General features: G+C 35.3%; 1 long non-coding RNA gene across 1 annotated transcript in view; it reads right to left on the reverse strand.

Annotated features, from left to right (window-relative positions):
• Nucleotides 1–17156, reverse strand: part of LOC125695692 (uncharacterized) — a 42987-nt gene that overhangs the window by 1603 nt on the left and 24228 nt on the right. The window contains exons 2-5 of the long non-coding RNA XR_007378037.1: nucleotides 16873–16933; nucleotides 8561–8652; nucleotides 3429–3479; nucleotides 397–516 (exon numbers count right to left, since the gene is read on the reverse strand). This is a non-coding gene — a long non-coding RNA (uncharacterized LOC125695692). The remainder of the gene's footprint in view (nucleotides 1–396; nucleotides 517–3428; nucleotides 3480–8560; nucleotides 8653–16872; nucleotides 16934–17156) is intronic.

The following is a 17156-nucleotide window of genomic DNA, read 5'->3' on the forward strand; positions in this document are numbered from 1 at the left end:
ATTGAAGGCAATTGGGTTGGTCAAGCATGATATCCCCTTGGTGAAACCACGTTGACTACTCCTGATAACCTTCTATTCCAATTGCTTGTAGAGGGCACCCCCCAATGGAGGTAGCTAAAATACAATAAAGCTTAGATTATTTCATGATATTCTATTAAACTTCGATCCTCAAATGAATCTAGGCACCATTGGTTTATGTCCATTCTACATCTGATATTTCATTTCAGAACAAACCAATTCACTAATAAAAATTGCTGAGTACTCTAATAAGAAGCTTGAAGAACCCAAGGATGATAACTAAAAAAAAAAAAAAAAAGGAAGATGGTCAGAGACAGCTGATATGCAGTTGATTTTAAATCAAGTAATATTGTTAAAAATGTTTGCTGACTGACTTACCTCTGAAATCCATTCCCACTTGTGGTTAGGTTTTTAAAAAGACATTTAAAACGTATATCACATATATGTGAAACGCATAATTGGTAGATATGATCACACATTCTCTGTCTTCCAAAAGCCCTAGAGGAAGACAACCATGCATGTTTCCTTCAGGAATAGGATGCTTATTTTAGAAAGAAAAAGCTATAACACAGAAAGACATAATGTAGCATAGACTTTTCAACTAATAGTCACAGGCTTTTGATCACCATGGAATTAGAAACTTCATGATGTGCTACTCCACATTTTACAAGCAAAAAAGTATCACACAGAGTCTTATTACTTAGAAGAACAGTGGAGCTTGAAGCCCATGCATTAAATTAGAACAGCCTTGGTGAAAATGAGATCTCATTCCCTCATTATGCAATCCGACATCCTTCATCTAAAACCAAATGAGATAATAAAGTAAGAGAGATGAGAGATATTTTCTGCATAAAGAACCATATAATCTTTTATCTCATTTAAATAATAGATTCATAAAATCTTTTTTTAAGCATCCAACTAAATGACACAGTAAAATATTAATAGCTATGCATATTTAATAAAACTAATACAAAATGCTAAATGATATACAGTTTAATTGATATCCCTAGAGATATATACCATAATACCAACAAGTTTATTTTATGATGGTTGTTGGTATGAACTTTGTAAATGTTCATGTAAAGCAACCAATCACAGAAATGCAGAAACTGTGCACAATACAGCATCAAAATACTTCTTCCATATATTGTCACTGAAGAGGAAAGTATGCTGATGCTGACACTCTGGTACAAAGGTAATACCCTTAGTGCTTTACAGGAGATTTTCTTAACTTCTCATAAGAAAAGAAAAGAATCATTGTTGGGCATCAATGTGATGGGATGTTTTCAGGCATAATGACTATCTCTTCCTCATACATGTATATGTATAGTGAGGCCTAAACAGTCCCTTTTCTCTTCTCTGCCTTCCTTTTATCTGTGTAAAGAAAAAATGCCAGTTTTTATTCAATTTTTTCAAGTTAGAAGTGGAAATTTTTCTGAGTGATATTTTGCAAGGTTTCTAAGCGAAAAATAAAGTTGACTCATTAAAAATCACAAAGGCATGGAAAACGATGACTGAAGAATATTGAGTATTATGATGTTTACTATTAAAATTAGAAGAGCCTTAAACCAAAATACTGACTGTGCATAATGTTTCTCAAATAAATTAGCTAAGCCGCAAATACACAAAACCTATTAAACAGGTTGATTTTTTACTAATAATAAATAATGTACACTTCCTAAAGTGTTTACAACTTCAAAAATGAATTTGTTAGAATTATTAATTTCAAAAGGTTAAAAACAAATTCGGTTTTCCAATGCAAAAATATGCTGAAATTCTCAGTCACTACCACCGTAGTTGGATTTATACAAAAGCACCACTGGGTAGACTTCGTTGCATAAATTTATATATCCTCCCAGTCATACAGTCAAACCACTCAATGGCTTCATCAACAAGCCAGGACTGACTACCATTTATATTCTCACCTTCACCACTAATTAAAAGCTGATTCAGGTCTTTCCACATTATTAGTGAAACATCACAGTAATCTAACAGACTAATATCAAGTTAGCACACTCTATAGCATTTAGAAGATACTGCATATTTCTTTTGAAAATATTATTCTGGGAAAAAATGCTCAAAGGTGTTTCACCTTTAAGTATAAGCTCAGACTATTCTAAGATCCCTCAGTGATTGTCTTACAATAGACTTAATTATCTTCACAAGAGAATTGAAACAGAAAAAACAGCTATTTTAAATAAAAACAGGTCATGATCATATGGAAGTTCATATGTATATTATATATGAATTCAAAATATACATTGGAATTTCACTCAAACTATACTTACAGATGTTGTCTTTTCATCTCTACTCACTTTCTGGTATTTTAAATAAATACCAATTTTTGATTATTCAAGGTAAAATTGGAGCCTTATTAATAAGGCATCATGGTCTGATGTGTCCTAATTGGATTTGTTATCTATGTAGGAAGATAAATGATTTGAATTTAGTACCCACAGTGGATTTACAGGCGTGGCAGCTTCTTTTTAATAGGAAAGTGGAGTGATTTATTACTGTATCATTGAAAAAACAGGAGCTTCCAGGTGTCAGCATTTCCATTCCCCTTTCAATATCAGAGCACTCTTTGCTGTGACTCCCTATTTTTCTTTTACATTCCCATAAAAAAAAGATGTTTTATTAATATATATTTATTTAATGGATTTTCTTCCTTTAAGAAACGTTCAAAGGTGTGTTCAAAACTATACGTGGCATGCCAAGGATCAATGGAACAAGTTCTTAATCAGAGAGAATTACTTTTTTCTGACTGAAGATGGTACAAGCCCTTGTATGCGGCTTCCTATTGAATTCTGTAGCATAACAACTTATTTATAGAGAGATGACAGTCACTAAGGAGCATTTCATGAATGAGCATAATTGAATATAGGGTGAACAACAGCATTAATTGTTTTTAATTATGTCCTTTCATTTTGTTAACATTTACTTTGTCTTACACAATGAAAATGACAAAAAGTTTGTCTGAACTCATAATGAAAATAATGATTATAGCTACATCCTAGTCATCTTTAACTTTGAATTTGTTACATATTAAGAACAAAACTATAGAATGTTTGGGGAAATAAAATAGCTGAAATTCATACCTCTAACCTTTGTATTAGTTAAACAGTACAGAAAGATCAGAAAGGTCCTAACATTAGAGCATTTCTGGTAATCACACATGGATATAATCTACAAAGCTAAAAGGTATTTAAAAATAAACAAAGGCTTGTCGTTTACTGTAAAACAAAAAAGCACATTAACAGTGTTCCTTATAAATACAAGAACTCAAATCTTAAAGTTTAAAAAACATTAACAGTCCCTGTTTCACATAAGTAATCATCAAACAACAATGAAAGGCTTGTTGAAACAGAAAGGCACGTTGAAACAGAAGAATAAAAATAGTCAATTTTTACCTACTATTAACTGTTCCCACAACCAGCTGCATTAATTCAGAGTTTTTAAACCTGTTAGATACAAAGAAATACAGATAAAATAGTTACTTTCTGTAGGTGAAGTTACTCTAAAACCTAAATGAGTTACCCTCAGGATGACTTGCAAACCCACAATTATCAAGACAACTAATTTTTCTGTTCGATATTTCTTATGAACAAAAAGTGTCCTACACTAAAAAAAAAAAAAGTAATGATTTGCTTATTTTCATTCCTTCGCACACTTCACCTAAAAGAAAGGCCATTTTCTTTATGGCATAATGTCACTATGATTATCTTCATATCTTCAAATGAAGTAGTCACCTTAACAGCAACTTGATTGCATGAAGTGCTGCCTACCGGGATAAATTATTGTTCTACAGAACGCACAAATGAGGAAAATTAAAGCAATGTTCTATCATTTTATCATCATGACAAATAAAGACTAAGTTGTTTTACCCTGACATTCTCCTATGTAACATCCAAAAGGGTGTACAGCAATCAGTTCAACCGATAGCATAAAAAGTTTACAGTTTTGGATCTGATAGGAGGTCTGGATCAAAAAAAGCAAGCAAGCAACCAACCAACCAACAATCTGTGAGGTTCATCTTTCCTCAAGAAACTAAATTTAGGATACTTTTCACCTAAGCTATTGCCTGCTTTATAAAGTGTCTATTGTTATCCACTATGGATAAGTGAATATATACAATATTTCATTCATAATATGTAGTAAATGAATGGATAAGTGAAAGGAAAGGAAACAAATATATTTGAACTTATGCACTTCATTTAGGTCATTTTTATCAGATAAACTGTGCTCAGAACTGCTTTGTAGCCAGTCATCTTATGAGACAAATACTGAAAAACTTGAACATGACTCTATTTTCTACATCTTTCTCTGACAGCTTCCATCTCCCTAAAACCTTCTCTACATAACAGTTTATTTACAGAATTAGTTTATTTACAGAAGTAACTGTAGAAAACTTGCTGCTCATATTCTTTCTGCGATGTACGTTAGCCCCAGCAATAGCATTTTAGAATTCTATCTTAACTGTGATCTCTAATCTCAGCATTTTTTAAAGTTGGGGAAAGCTGTAATATCAGAATGATTAAACTCAAATTTCTAATAGTTTCACAGATGAGTGATGCACTTCACACAGTAGAAAAGCAGTATTTTAGTAATTGAAGACATTGATTTAACAAAGTTTTATACCAAATAAATCATCTGTTTAATGAGATTTGATGGCAAGTTCCACTGCATTATTGACTGCATATAGGACAGGATCGGATGAAATTGTCAGGGAGACCCTCTCATTGAGTCACGAGATAGAGAGTGGACCTCCATGCTTGTTAGGCTTAGTCCCAGACATGGTCAGTGTTTAATGTCTGAAGGCTTACGTGCACAGTCAATCTGAAATACAATTTAGCAAGCTTCGGAAAGTTTCAACGAGCTATTATTTACTTACCAAGAATCTCTCATAGGTAAGCAATCTCTCAACCTCAGGGCATAACCTTGAGAGGTATTCACACTCAAGGGAAGATACTGGCATGCAGCCCACTGCAGTGCTGGAGAGCTCCAAACGCTCTGGGCTGTCCTCTATTTACAGGGTAAGATGATTGACTGGGAGTCATATTTGCATACCAGACATACTTTGGTTACCTGCTCAAATAGGGCTTGGCAAATGTTGTCTGTAGCCAGGTGCAGCCATCATGACTGGATATATCCATCACAATCACTGATAGTTATCACTTGAGCATGACTATGAGAAAATGTGACTGTGTGTATATTTTGAGGAAAAAACCTTTCTACACAATTCATAAATGGATAGATGTGGACTCATATCTTCACTGTTACGTATGTACAAGATTTCCAGAGGCGGATTCTGTTGTCCACCAAAGGGAAAAAAAAATCCCTGTATAACTCAGGGACACTGAGACCACACAGTATAAAGACATGGAGAAATAAACGTCACCAGTTCATTCTCAGTTCACTAATTCATCCTCAATTATCAAGAAGCAGGTTCATCAAGATATGGCACATCCCTCAGCAGCAGTCTAGAAAGGCTTGAGTTGGTTCATTGAAGATATACTCATGGAAAAGCCATTGTACAATATGAAGGCATTTCTGTTTACTGTACAGTGGTCACAGTAGAAAATAAGTATTTCAAAAGTTTGTTAGAGGCATTCAGATGCACACTTGTGGAAAATTTATAATAATTTCATACTCATGCAATATGTATGTAATCTTATTTGTGGATCAGGATGTAGCAAGTCAAAAGCATGTCAGTAGAAATGCAGGAATTAATCTTATCTACTCAGTGCAAATGGAGGTTGGCAGCAGGTAAAGATAGCTGAGATAAGATTCCTCATATACATGATGACTATAGCAAAGATCATTCTCCATAGAAGGACTTTAGAAGAGAAATATGTATACGAGTTCAACACAAGGAGTAATATTAACTTCATCATAACTAAATATTTTTAATGAACTTGCTTTGGCTAAAGTTACGTTATTCCACATGGAATGTGTTCAAAGACTTTTACTGCTCTTTTCTAGAACACAAAGAAGTTCATAACTCAACAAGAAATTGTTTCCTTGATTTTATATTTGATTATCATTCCAGTAAAGTAAATTTTATACCATATTCAAAGAAAGCACCTTTTATTTTGATCAACTATATTAATAAATCGAGAGAATAATAACAGCAAAACTGTCATTCTGTCAAGTAAACCTATGTTTTGTGCACCAAGTCTCAGAAATGAGAAAAATTGAACTTAGTTATCCTGCTTTATGTACAACCTAAATTTCCTCTTCCGTTTGCCACCTACATTCACTCTACCATTTCCTATTTATGCCTCATAGAGAAATGCAACTGTTCTTCCAACAGGAAACAGAAGGAATATTATTTAAATTTGACAGTAACCACTGTTTCACAGTTAAAATACTCATAGAATTGCCAATCTTAGTACATGCACAATATTTAAAATGTTATACTATTTAAATACCTTTAAACAAAGTATCAAAACCATTGCAATAACAAAGAAATCAAAATCACCACTGCCTCGGGAAATGAGTGAAGGAAAAAATGCGTAAGTAGCACTCTCACCCACAGCAGCATTGTCTCTAGATAGCTATCACTCTCAAAAGCTAAGAACAGATAGCGAGGAAAGAATTTCACAGCCAGCTGAAGTGGCTCAGGGTATTTGTAAAAGGAGAATTTACTTACCCGAGATGAAATTTCATTGGAATACTAAAATTATACTAAAGGAATACTAATAATCACTTAAGAGCCTCCTTTGAAGTAGAAAAGCAGGATTTAGGTATAAGGAATACAGTCAAAGAATTCAGGGCCTGGGACACAGATTTCCATTTTCGTGCATCCCCTGGTTTGTGCACTAGAATATAGCCTGTTTATTATAATTTTTTTTCCTCATTTGCTGCACTGTAGTATCTGAGAGCCAGATCTCAAAAAGGACAGACATGCTAAGAGGGGAATAAAATGCAGACATGGAAAAAAAAGCTGAAACTGAAAGCCCGAAAGCCTCCTTCCTAATTTCACTGAAAATTACAATAAAATCCTTAAGACTCTTCTGAACATTCTGGGACTTATGTTCTGTGGGTTGTAGAATATTATCTTGTGTTGTTAGGACTTCACAACAGACAACACTAAGAACTGTTTCCAAGACTCTGTCCTGTACCTCACCACAGCGTTGATGGGTGCAAATGCCACACAGCCCCAAGGTTATGAGAAGGTTCTGTTATGACATGCTTCTGAATACCTCTGATAAAGGTAATGGAATAAAGATATTTCACACAAGTATAAATAAACTAAACAAGTTTACTTAAAATATGATGTTCCACAGGATTTTACACCCTCGTCTTGAAACTGTTTAAAAAAAAAAATGCAGCAGAGTTTATGAACAAATGAACTTCTGGTAAAAATTATTCTCTTTAGGAATTTCATTTTTCAGAGAAATATTGAAATTAATAGACCTGTTCTGAAAACATGGTTCTGGTAGATTGTGTATTTAACACCCACATAAACTAATTTATAAGTGCAAAAAAGATCTCCACTCAAGTCATTTTACACTCCATTTGTGGAGTTGCTTATTCCAGTTCGCTCTGATATTGACTAAAAAATGTGCTCTTTCATTATTTCATTTTTTCTTACTCTGTCCTTCATCAATGTACTGAGGGAAAAGTATTTTTTGAAATATAATCTCAAAATTCAATTTTTTAAGGAAACACTAAGTGAGGATCCTGACTTTTGATATATGCAGATCAGAATGGTTCCAATAAGTAATTCCTATATATATATATATATATATATATATATACACATATATGTATTCAGTAATGCAAACAAACATATCCACAAAAAAAATACAGTTTTAAAATGCAAATGTATTTTTCAAAAAATGAAAACTCTGATGAAGTGACATTAAGCACCTAGTGTTAACAAGTGTGTACAAAGGAGTCTTAACGGTCTAAAGAAGATACAGCAAACATTACTTAGTCATAATTGATAGGGGGTAAACTAGGACAGGTATCATCCAAGATAGCTCTATATTCATTAAAATTCAATATCTTGACACTGCTGTCTCGCGATCTCCTTAAAAATCTTAGCTTTATCCCCTGCAGGCCTTTTGGAAATTGAACTTCTTGACCCCACACAATCTTCTCAAGTCACATACATCATCCTGGCTATCTACTACCTGAAGAGGTCCTGATGGGGTCAAAGATATTATCTATAAATTCTGAACAATATCAAGTAAGATGGAGAAAAAAAAAAAAGAACAACTTTTTCATATCTCCAAATCATGGTTTTGGATAAAGGGGATATTTTCCAAATGTGAATTATTTTGATATATGACCCACGGCTGATAAATTCTTTTAAACATAAAATAGTCTATGAACTGCTGTAACTAATTGAATACAGAAGAGCTAACAACATAAGAGGTAGCAATTTGTTTTCCCCTTCAGCATTTTCTTATATCAGAAAAAAAATTCTGAAAATTTGAAATACAAAATCGCAATATTATTAAATGCGCTGCTGAAGAGCATGCCTTAGAACAGGGGCAGTACCAGGAAGACTAGTAGAAACTGAAACATTTACCTAAATATTGGAACACAATCACAAAGGTTGGATTGGAAGACAATACAGTGATCCTCTGGGGTGATCACATCACACTGCACTGAAGTGTCACACTGCAGGGAAAAGAGTAGTATTTAAAAAAAGAAACAGACAAAAAACAATTCAAATGCCTTACCAGATATTGCACATGTGTATGGGATCAAAGGGGATGCAAGAGAATTCAAGAGGCAGGTCTAAAATGCTGGGAAAATGTGGAGTATTATGTCAGCAAGTGACGCACATCCTCTTAGTTCATCCTGGATAGATGGCATTGAGCTTTACGGACAAGAAAGGACAATCGGAGAAAAAAAGACACTTCCTGTAATAATAATAGAATGCGAAAAATGAGTACTGTTGAAGAAGGAAATATTTAAGCTGTCAGCAGATATTACTGTAGATATTTTGCTGCTTCCTTTTCTTCTTTCAGAAGAATACCACATGAATTCTTACTTCTTTTCAGTTGTCTAATCTACTCTTAGTGTTCTACTTGTTTGTCTTGCCTCTGATCTCCCTTGTACAATTGAGTCTGAACAAGTCTTTTGATGAAGTCTAGAGTGTCCTCAAATAGCGCTAAACAGCACCACTATATACCATGAGATGTTTTTATCTCATCTTCTTCAGCTTTGAAGATCAGACTACCTGTTCATCTCCATCAGTAAGAAAAAGAAACTCACATTTCTCTTGGTCTTACAGAAGACAGCAGAATCTTCACCTTTTGCACTCCTTTGCCAACATGAACTGTTCCACAGTCCAGGAGAACACTTTCTTCCTTGCAATAGGAAGATCACAAAAATATGGACTTAAAACTATCTAAAACATGCCTGGCACATGAAGTGAACTTTCCTTTGGGGCATGTGGGATAAATACTGTAATCCACAGTGTACGATGGACTCCCATGAACATGATCTGGCTGAGCCAAAGAAATGTGGCCTGTACTTTTTTTCCTCCTTACATTGTTTAATTATATCCAGAAATATTTAGGTTTCAGGATAATAGCCTTACCAGGAAAGCTAAAGAGATTGTATCACATTTTCTTTGTATCACGGCCACAGGGAGGGCAACAGCCCAGGCCTTATCTGTTGGGTCAGCCATGTGCCTAGCAATGCCAGGACACGAATTGGATCCCAAGAGATTCAACGCTGCAAGTTATTTCATGGCAACATAGGTAGCACAAAATTGTTTCAGCTGAAATCACAGAATACCATCACTAAATGGTAGAAACTACATAGCTAGTGACATAAATATTATCTTTACCATTAAAATCTTGTTCAGCTAAGTACAAGTGTATTTAAAACAAGGTTTTCTCATTTCTCACTCATGCCTCTTTTATTCCTGCAATTTGGAGGAGCTTCTTCCCTTGCTGCCTTCTAGGGATTAAGGCTCTCAGACATGCCATACACAAAGAAAAACTAGAAAATGTAGTAATGAAAAAAACATTTTCCTTACTTAGTTAACAGACTATTATTTCACTGTATTTACTGCATCAGAAATGGTTGCCTTTGCTTTGGGTCACCTCATTATTCACCAAGTGCTTCAGTGCTGCTGTCAACTATGAAAGCTGTTGCAAAAGTAGGGCTCAGCAGTTCATGCTTGCTTTGTATCCTGCCTGACAGCTTGCTTCAGTTTCAGAAGTGCACACAATGAACACATACAATGAAAAATATTTTCTGGCACTATAGTGTTCAGATACAGCTGTTCTGAAACAAACAGCTCTTCCTTTATCTTAGTTGTTTTTTCATTTCTAGATTCAAGTTGTAGAGATTTTTCTAATATGAAATTCAGATTTTCTATCAGGATGATGTTGTATAATCCCAAGACCCTCACTAGATCCAGGTTCCAGACTGGACACAGGAAAGCATGTGTTTAAAGCAAAGAACATGAGTAATGCCAGTGAGTTCTCAGATTCTGGACTGACACCATTTATAGTCCACTTTTGCCTTGCTACACAATTTCTGTAAGCAGGAAATGTAAGATACAACGACATCTAGTATAATATAGCCAGAGCATATCTTCAGAGCACCAAGTCCTGCTTATCTTATCCTTAGAAGCAGTGCCACTGGTATCAGAGAAAGTGTTCTAGTGAGGTAGGTGAATATTCTTATCATAGTTTCTCTCTCCAAAATAGGATACATACTTTCATTGGATAAATACATAGGTTGCTCTGAAATTAATACCTCCTACATATTTCCATGGAAACTACAGTGGATGAAAAGGGCACAATAATGCTATTTGATAGTGGAATTTCTCAGTGTACAAAACACTAATTTTCAGCGTAGTCACCACCATAAATTCATGTTATAGCTATGCATTTGTCAGCAATAAACAAGAGCCTTCATGTCACACTTCATGTCATGAAATATTCACCAGCAAAGTTGTTCCACTATCACTGTGAACACTGCTGAAATGCACCACTCACCACCTTACTGTGCTAATATCCACTATTTGGTCTCCATAAATGCTCAGCAAGCATCAGTGAATGTCATTGAGTGCCATTTTTTTTCCACATGAAAGAGTTCAGTTCCATACCTTTGCTCCATGTGTAATTCCATGTCAGAAGCCATTCTGTCAGACTGCCTCTGTCACACAGCAACATGTAATGCAATATTGATGGGAAGGTTCAACCTTTACTGCCATAACACTGACATCCACCTCTGACAATGTGGGCCAATATAATAAGGTAGAAGATGTTACTTTTGGAGCGTCATTTGTAACACAACATCCTGCATCCATGAAGTGCTATGCTTTAAAAACTGCAAACTGTATACAGGTGTTATAGAAGAACCAACATTAACAATATTATTCCCCTTTCAATATATTTAAAAAAAACTACAAAAATCCTTTATCTTTTTTTTTGCTTTTCTGTCTCTTTATTTGTAAAGAAAGACAGTTGAAAGGCACAAAGTTATGCTTTGCTTTAAAGTAAATATAATATATTTTAAAACTTCAGAAAGATCATGGGTCTCATTCAAGACTGTGATTACCCTGTCATAGTTAAGGACTCACATGTAGAAATAAGAAATCATTAAAACAAACATCTAGGAACTTTAAACAAAACTTTTTTCTTTTTTCCCCTCAAAGTAAAAAGATGAACAGTAATGAACTGGATTTTTTCCTCTTTTAATATTAAAGCAGTTCTGCAAAATGCAGCCTTAACCAGTGTTTACTTTCATTCCTGCTAGGGTATGACAAATTAGCTGTTACACTTCTTAAACAACATTAGTCTACATCCATCCTACACATACTTAAAATGAGGTGTTGTGTAGATTTTCACAATACATGCCTAGCAACCACCATTAATAGGTAATACATGTAAGATGGTTCAATTGTGGGAGTAAAAAATAGTAACTTATTGACAGTGCATTAGTTCAGCTGCTGCAAATTTCTAACATAGCCATACTGTCTGGGTAAGGCCAGGATTTCCTTTTTTTTTTTTTTCTTGGCCAGGACAGATATTTTCTCTGGATATAGATATGCAAAGACTGCCTCTCTCAGCTGCTTGTCACTGACTGGATGTTTTCTCTCTTCATGATTGCAAAGGCAGACCCCCACATACAACTTCAGTCTATTTAAACCTGTCTTGCCCATACAACCCATCTTACTGGGTGATCTGTTCGATGGCAACACCCAGCAAATGGCAGGGAATAAGAGAGACAAGAGGCTCCTCCACAAGCTCAACTGTTTGCTAAGCATTTGCTTTCTGTCCTAACAAAATTGTGCTGGTATAATTACTGGTCAGGCTTGATAATGAAATAGCTAAACTGTCACAAAGACTTTTTTGGACTTGTTGTTCACTTGTAAGATTACAAAGCAATTCTCTCTTTGTGAGAGAAGCTAGTGTATCCACAACACTGGACTGACTGCTCCAGTTTAATTAAACAATTTGTAAAAAAAAAAAAAAAAAATTCCATAACTTTTCCTCATACAAGTCACATTTTTAGCTGTTAAGCTCATATTTCACAAACACTTCATTTTTAAAAATGATTATCTTTTCCTCTAGGAAAGTAGGTGCGTCAGAATAAAATCAGTGACAAATACATTTGTGGATTTTTCTTGTTTTCTTTAGTTTTGTCTTGATTCTACCCACAAGTGTTAACACCAATCACATAGAAAGCCACATCACAGCAAATTCTGGATCTTCCATATCTCATATCAAGTTATTTCTGACTCATCCAATCTGACTTTGGTGTGACAACTTCAGGTACACCAACTATGCAACTTGGTGTGATACAGACCACATTGTTATGGCCTCAGAAGATGGGCAGTGCTCCTAAAGGAGCAGTACACGAACCAAAAAAAAAAAAAAAAAAACCTTCAAATCTGTTATTCTCCAAACATTCTTGTCCTTCCTTCCATAATTTTTTCCTACCAACAGCAGTTCTCTCATCACTTGAGAGACAGAGATTTGTCCAAAGGGTCCCAATCCCAGTAAGGAACATCTTTCAGTATGTGCCGCAAAGCATAAAACTATAATTTTTGATGCCCAAACAAAGATGTGTACACTGCAAACCTAGCTAATCACAACACTGTCCTTGAAATATCATTAATGCAAATTACTTACTCTAGCCCCCACTGGAGGCAGTACCGAGCATATCTTGCATGTATAACACACCCACATTTCTAGACTGCCTACTGTTTTTATTTTATACTAGGCAGATTAGCAGAGTGGGCCAGACCCAGATTTCACAGTTTTACAACACCCTGTGGAGTACAGGCTTAGCGTTCCTCACCCTCTGAGAGACTCACATGACGGTATCAAAACTAAGCTATGGCAACGCATTGCACAGGAGACATTAACAGCAACAATGTCTACATGGAGGTGCAGGCATTGAGTGCATGCTACACAGTGCAGTGCAGCTCTGATTCCCGACATCATCCAAAGTGGAGGGTCTGTCAGAGCAAACTATAGCTCCTTTCTGGCTTGTATGCCCAAAATAACTCCCCACTGGTACAAGGATATAGCAAACACTTGTATGTCAAGAGAATAAGTCAGATTAAGGCAAAGACCCTAATGGGTTCAGATGAGCAGCGCATCTGTGGGACCAGAGTAGACATCACCAACATCTTGTGCTTCCTCCCTTCTGAAATGTTGAAGAGATGTGTGACAGTCAGGATGGGAAGCGCAAACCCTGTTGTTATGAAATCCAGCTGCACACTGCATTGCAGTGACCTTCTCAGGCTTTCTGTGTTTTGATTAACTGCATCCCATCCACTTCATTCCTCAAAGGTTAATGAGACTAAACAAGACAGAAGCAGAAAGGTCAGCCAACAAAATGCTGATCTGTCAACAGAGCTTAAGGAATGCAAAAGGAAAGCAGAACTGCAGGAATATATGACATACTCCTGTATAACTGATAACATGCTAGAGCAAACATATTAACATATCTTCTTCAAAAAGCTTTGCTGTGCATGAGCAAGGGAACTGATCCTCTCTCCCAGCCCGGAAGGATACACATTTAGTGAACCAGCAACTATTGCAGCCCCTATCTGAAGCTTCTATCTTGTTATACCTGTAGTATGGTGAAGCATGATGAGGACACAATCAGGGAAATAACTTCCTAATCACCTGCCCAGTCATTGGAGGAGATACACATGGAAGTCTATGATTTGCTTTCCAGCTTTACCATGTCACTTCTCTCAGACAGCTCAAGTCTTTCATCAAAGCCACATAAATAACAGCCAACACAAAAACCTTGCTTCTTTAGAGGTGGTACAAACAAGCATATCACAGCCAAAGACTTTTCCTGTTGCCAAGGCTGGGAGTAGAAAATGAAAGAGGATCTGTCACTCAATCTAAATGACAATCAAGAACAATATTTAAAGACGAATTTATGATGAGAACACTCCAGAAATTTTTTTGTCAGAAAATGTTGATTACTTGGGACCAAAACAATTCCTCAGAAATGACACATTAGTCATTGGGAAGAAATGTTTGGAAATTAGCAAGGAAAAAGAATCTACTCCTTCTGATCACCTGTCTGAGCAGGGATCTCAAGCTGTTATTTATATTGGAACAAGGGAGGATTTGTTTCAAATTCAGAACTAAAGATTTCCGTAATTCTGGTTTTGTTTGGTTGTGTTATTGGCTTTTTTTTTCCTATCAAAATGGTTTTGAACTTTCATTAGATTTTTATAAACCTATTCATAGCATTGGAAGCATAGTGATATTGTTTTAATAATAATCTGTTTAGCTTTCCTAACACAAGTCTCCAACTATAAGGAAATCAATCGCATTTCTGTAATTACATTACTTTGACAAGCAGTGTTTTAAAATAAAGCAACTGCTTGCAAAGCTCTTCCTGGATTCCTGCTCTAGTTGACAACAGCATGAAGATATTACTATTATTGAAAATTACCAGCAAGCTGAAGGGCTCTAGATTAAATCATGATGGCTAGAACATAGGTTTTGAAAAACAATAAACTTACGTGAAAGAACAATTAGGAGAACTGATGTGGTAAAATACTGTATCTTGACCCTTGCAAAAACATCATTTTTAGTTACATAAGAGTTTAAATATTGCCTCAGCAGAAATTTCCATCAGTAACATTAAAGAGTGAAGAAAAAGCAAAAAGAAAGTGTTTTATTATTTAAGTGAACCTCCCTCATTCCTTGTTTAAATAAAAGGATAAATATCATTATTCAGAGCATGTTACATGTAGAAGCGCTAGGAGGGCAGGACAGAAGAAGAAAGGAAGGAAAAATGAATAATGAAATATAGTTGATTTGACAATTTGTAACTACTGTTACCAAGTGAAATATTTCAAAATAACCTCAGGTTTAACAGCTCCCTACAGTCCCTTTCAGTTTTGTTGCATTTTTAGGGATGGTAAGAGAAGCAATAGTACTCACCACTAGAGCTCCGAACAGATAATGTGCCTTCCCCTTGCATGAACCACTGGAAGGAAATTGCTGCCTGCTGCTCCTATTACTTCTCAATTAACATAAGTTATGAACCACTTACACAGATGTAGAAGGAAAGATTTTTTCCTCTGAATGGAAGCTTACCTTTTTACTCTGGAGATTTGATTAATATCTCTGCCCATTTTGTATGATAGCTAAGAAACCGAATATGGTTGGTATTCAGGGACTGCATCAGTACAGTGGTCAATAATGAGCCATGACTTGGAAGAAGTATGAGACAACAAAAGGGTTTCAAATTGCTAATAGCATAAATGAAATGCGCTAGACAAATCTGAAGGCTGAGTCTGAATGTGAATTTCTCCCAGCTTCATTCATAATGAGGATGGAACAGCCTACAGTACACTCAGAAATGCTTAGCATAGAACACTAAGTACAGCCCATCTCCTTCCCCAGGAAGAAGATTAAGGAATTTCTTCCACTAATATGCACAACTACATAGGTGTGTCGGCTTCCACACAGAAATGGACATGACAGAAGAGAAGACAACATAGGAAAGGAGAGGTAATCTTTTGTTTTGACCAATTGTAGAAAAAGATTAAGCTGACACTAGTTTCCTGCAAGACTAACAATCAGCTGCTATAAGTAGAAAGTATGCAATTAATTTGTTTTTTCCAGTACATCAGTATATATTGAAGTGTTCATCTACCACACTAAGGCCCTTTAAGAAAGCACTCGGAGCACACATAGAATACATTGACCTGTACACAAAGAAGGTAATTAAGACCAAAACCGAATGTCTTATTGACATATTTTTTTTTTCCTGTGCTGATAATCAAATTATGGTTTTCAATTGCATTATTGAGGCTCCAATTAAACAATTGGTTTGCTAAATCAAATGCTCCTTTAAGCTCAAGGGGGGTGTACCCTCCTCTTATGAACCTTAGAGCATGTGCAGCATTTCTCCTTCAAATTATTTTCCCCAAGAACCAGGAATATTCAACACACTGATCTTACCCTTGTTCTGGATGGCAAAATTAGATTTTTCTTACAATGCTTTAATATTAGTTTAATTTCAGTTTCCATTAGGTTAAATATGTGCAAATGACGTTAGGGAATCTATATTCTATTTTAATCTGAAGTATGCACAGAGAGTAGTTAAGCTTAGTTTAAAATACATCTCAAACTACTAAAGACTCAGACACATGATTAATTTGACACAAGTTTAACAAAACTAAGGCAACCTGTCCTTTCCAAATCCGTAGTATTAAGAAGCTACTTAATCTTGTTTAAACCTGAAGTAGGTTTAACTCAAGATTTATGACATCTGAAGAGTGCAGAAATTCAGTTATCGTAGTCAGTTAACTTGTGTGTACCTTATCCTTTTTCTCTAATTAAACTGATATTTAAAGTATTCCATTAGTTAAGACAAACCCACCTTTTATTTGTATCCATGAAAATCAGATGACTTGCAGGGTTTTAAGGAGAGAAGACCATACCTGTGCATTTATTTTAAAAGGAGACAGGAGAGAAAAGTGAATGAAAAAAGTAAAAAAGAAAGTTGCCTTGCACATATAGCAGAAAAATATTGTTTTTCATTGGAACACAAGAATTACAAACAAAAAATTCTATTTTCAAATAAAATCAGTCTTTGGAACACAATACTAGAAAACAATTCATGTTTTCATTAAAAAGCTGTTTAATTTTGGCTGGCTGATCTGC

The sequence above is a fragment of the Lagopus muta genome, chromosome 7, assembly GCF_023343835.1.
Source record: "Lagopus muta isolate bLagMut1 chromosome 7, bLagMut1 primary, whole genome shotgun sequence".
Lineage (NCBI taxonomy): Eukaryota > Metazoa > Chordata > Aves > Galliformes > Phasianidae > Lagopus > Lagopus muta.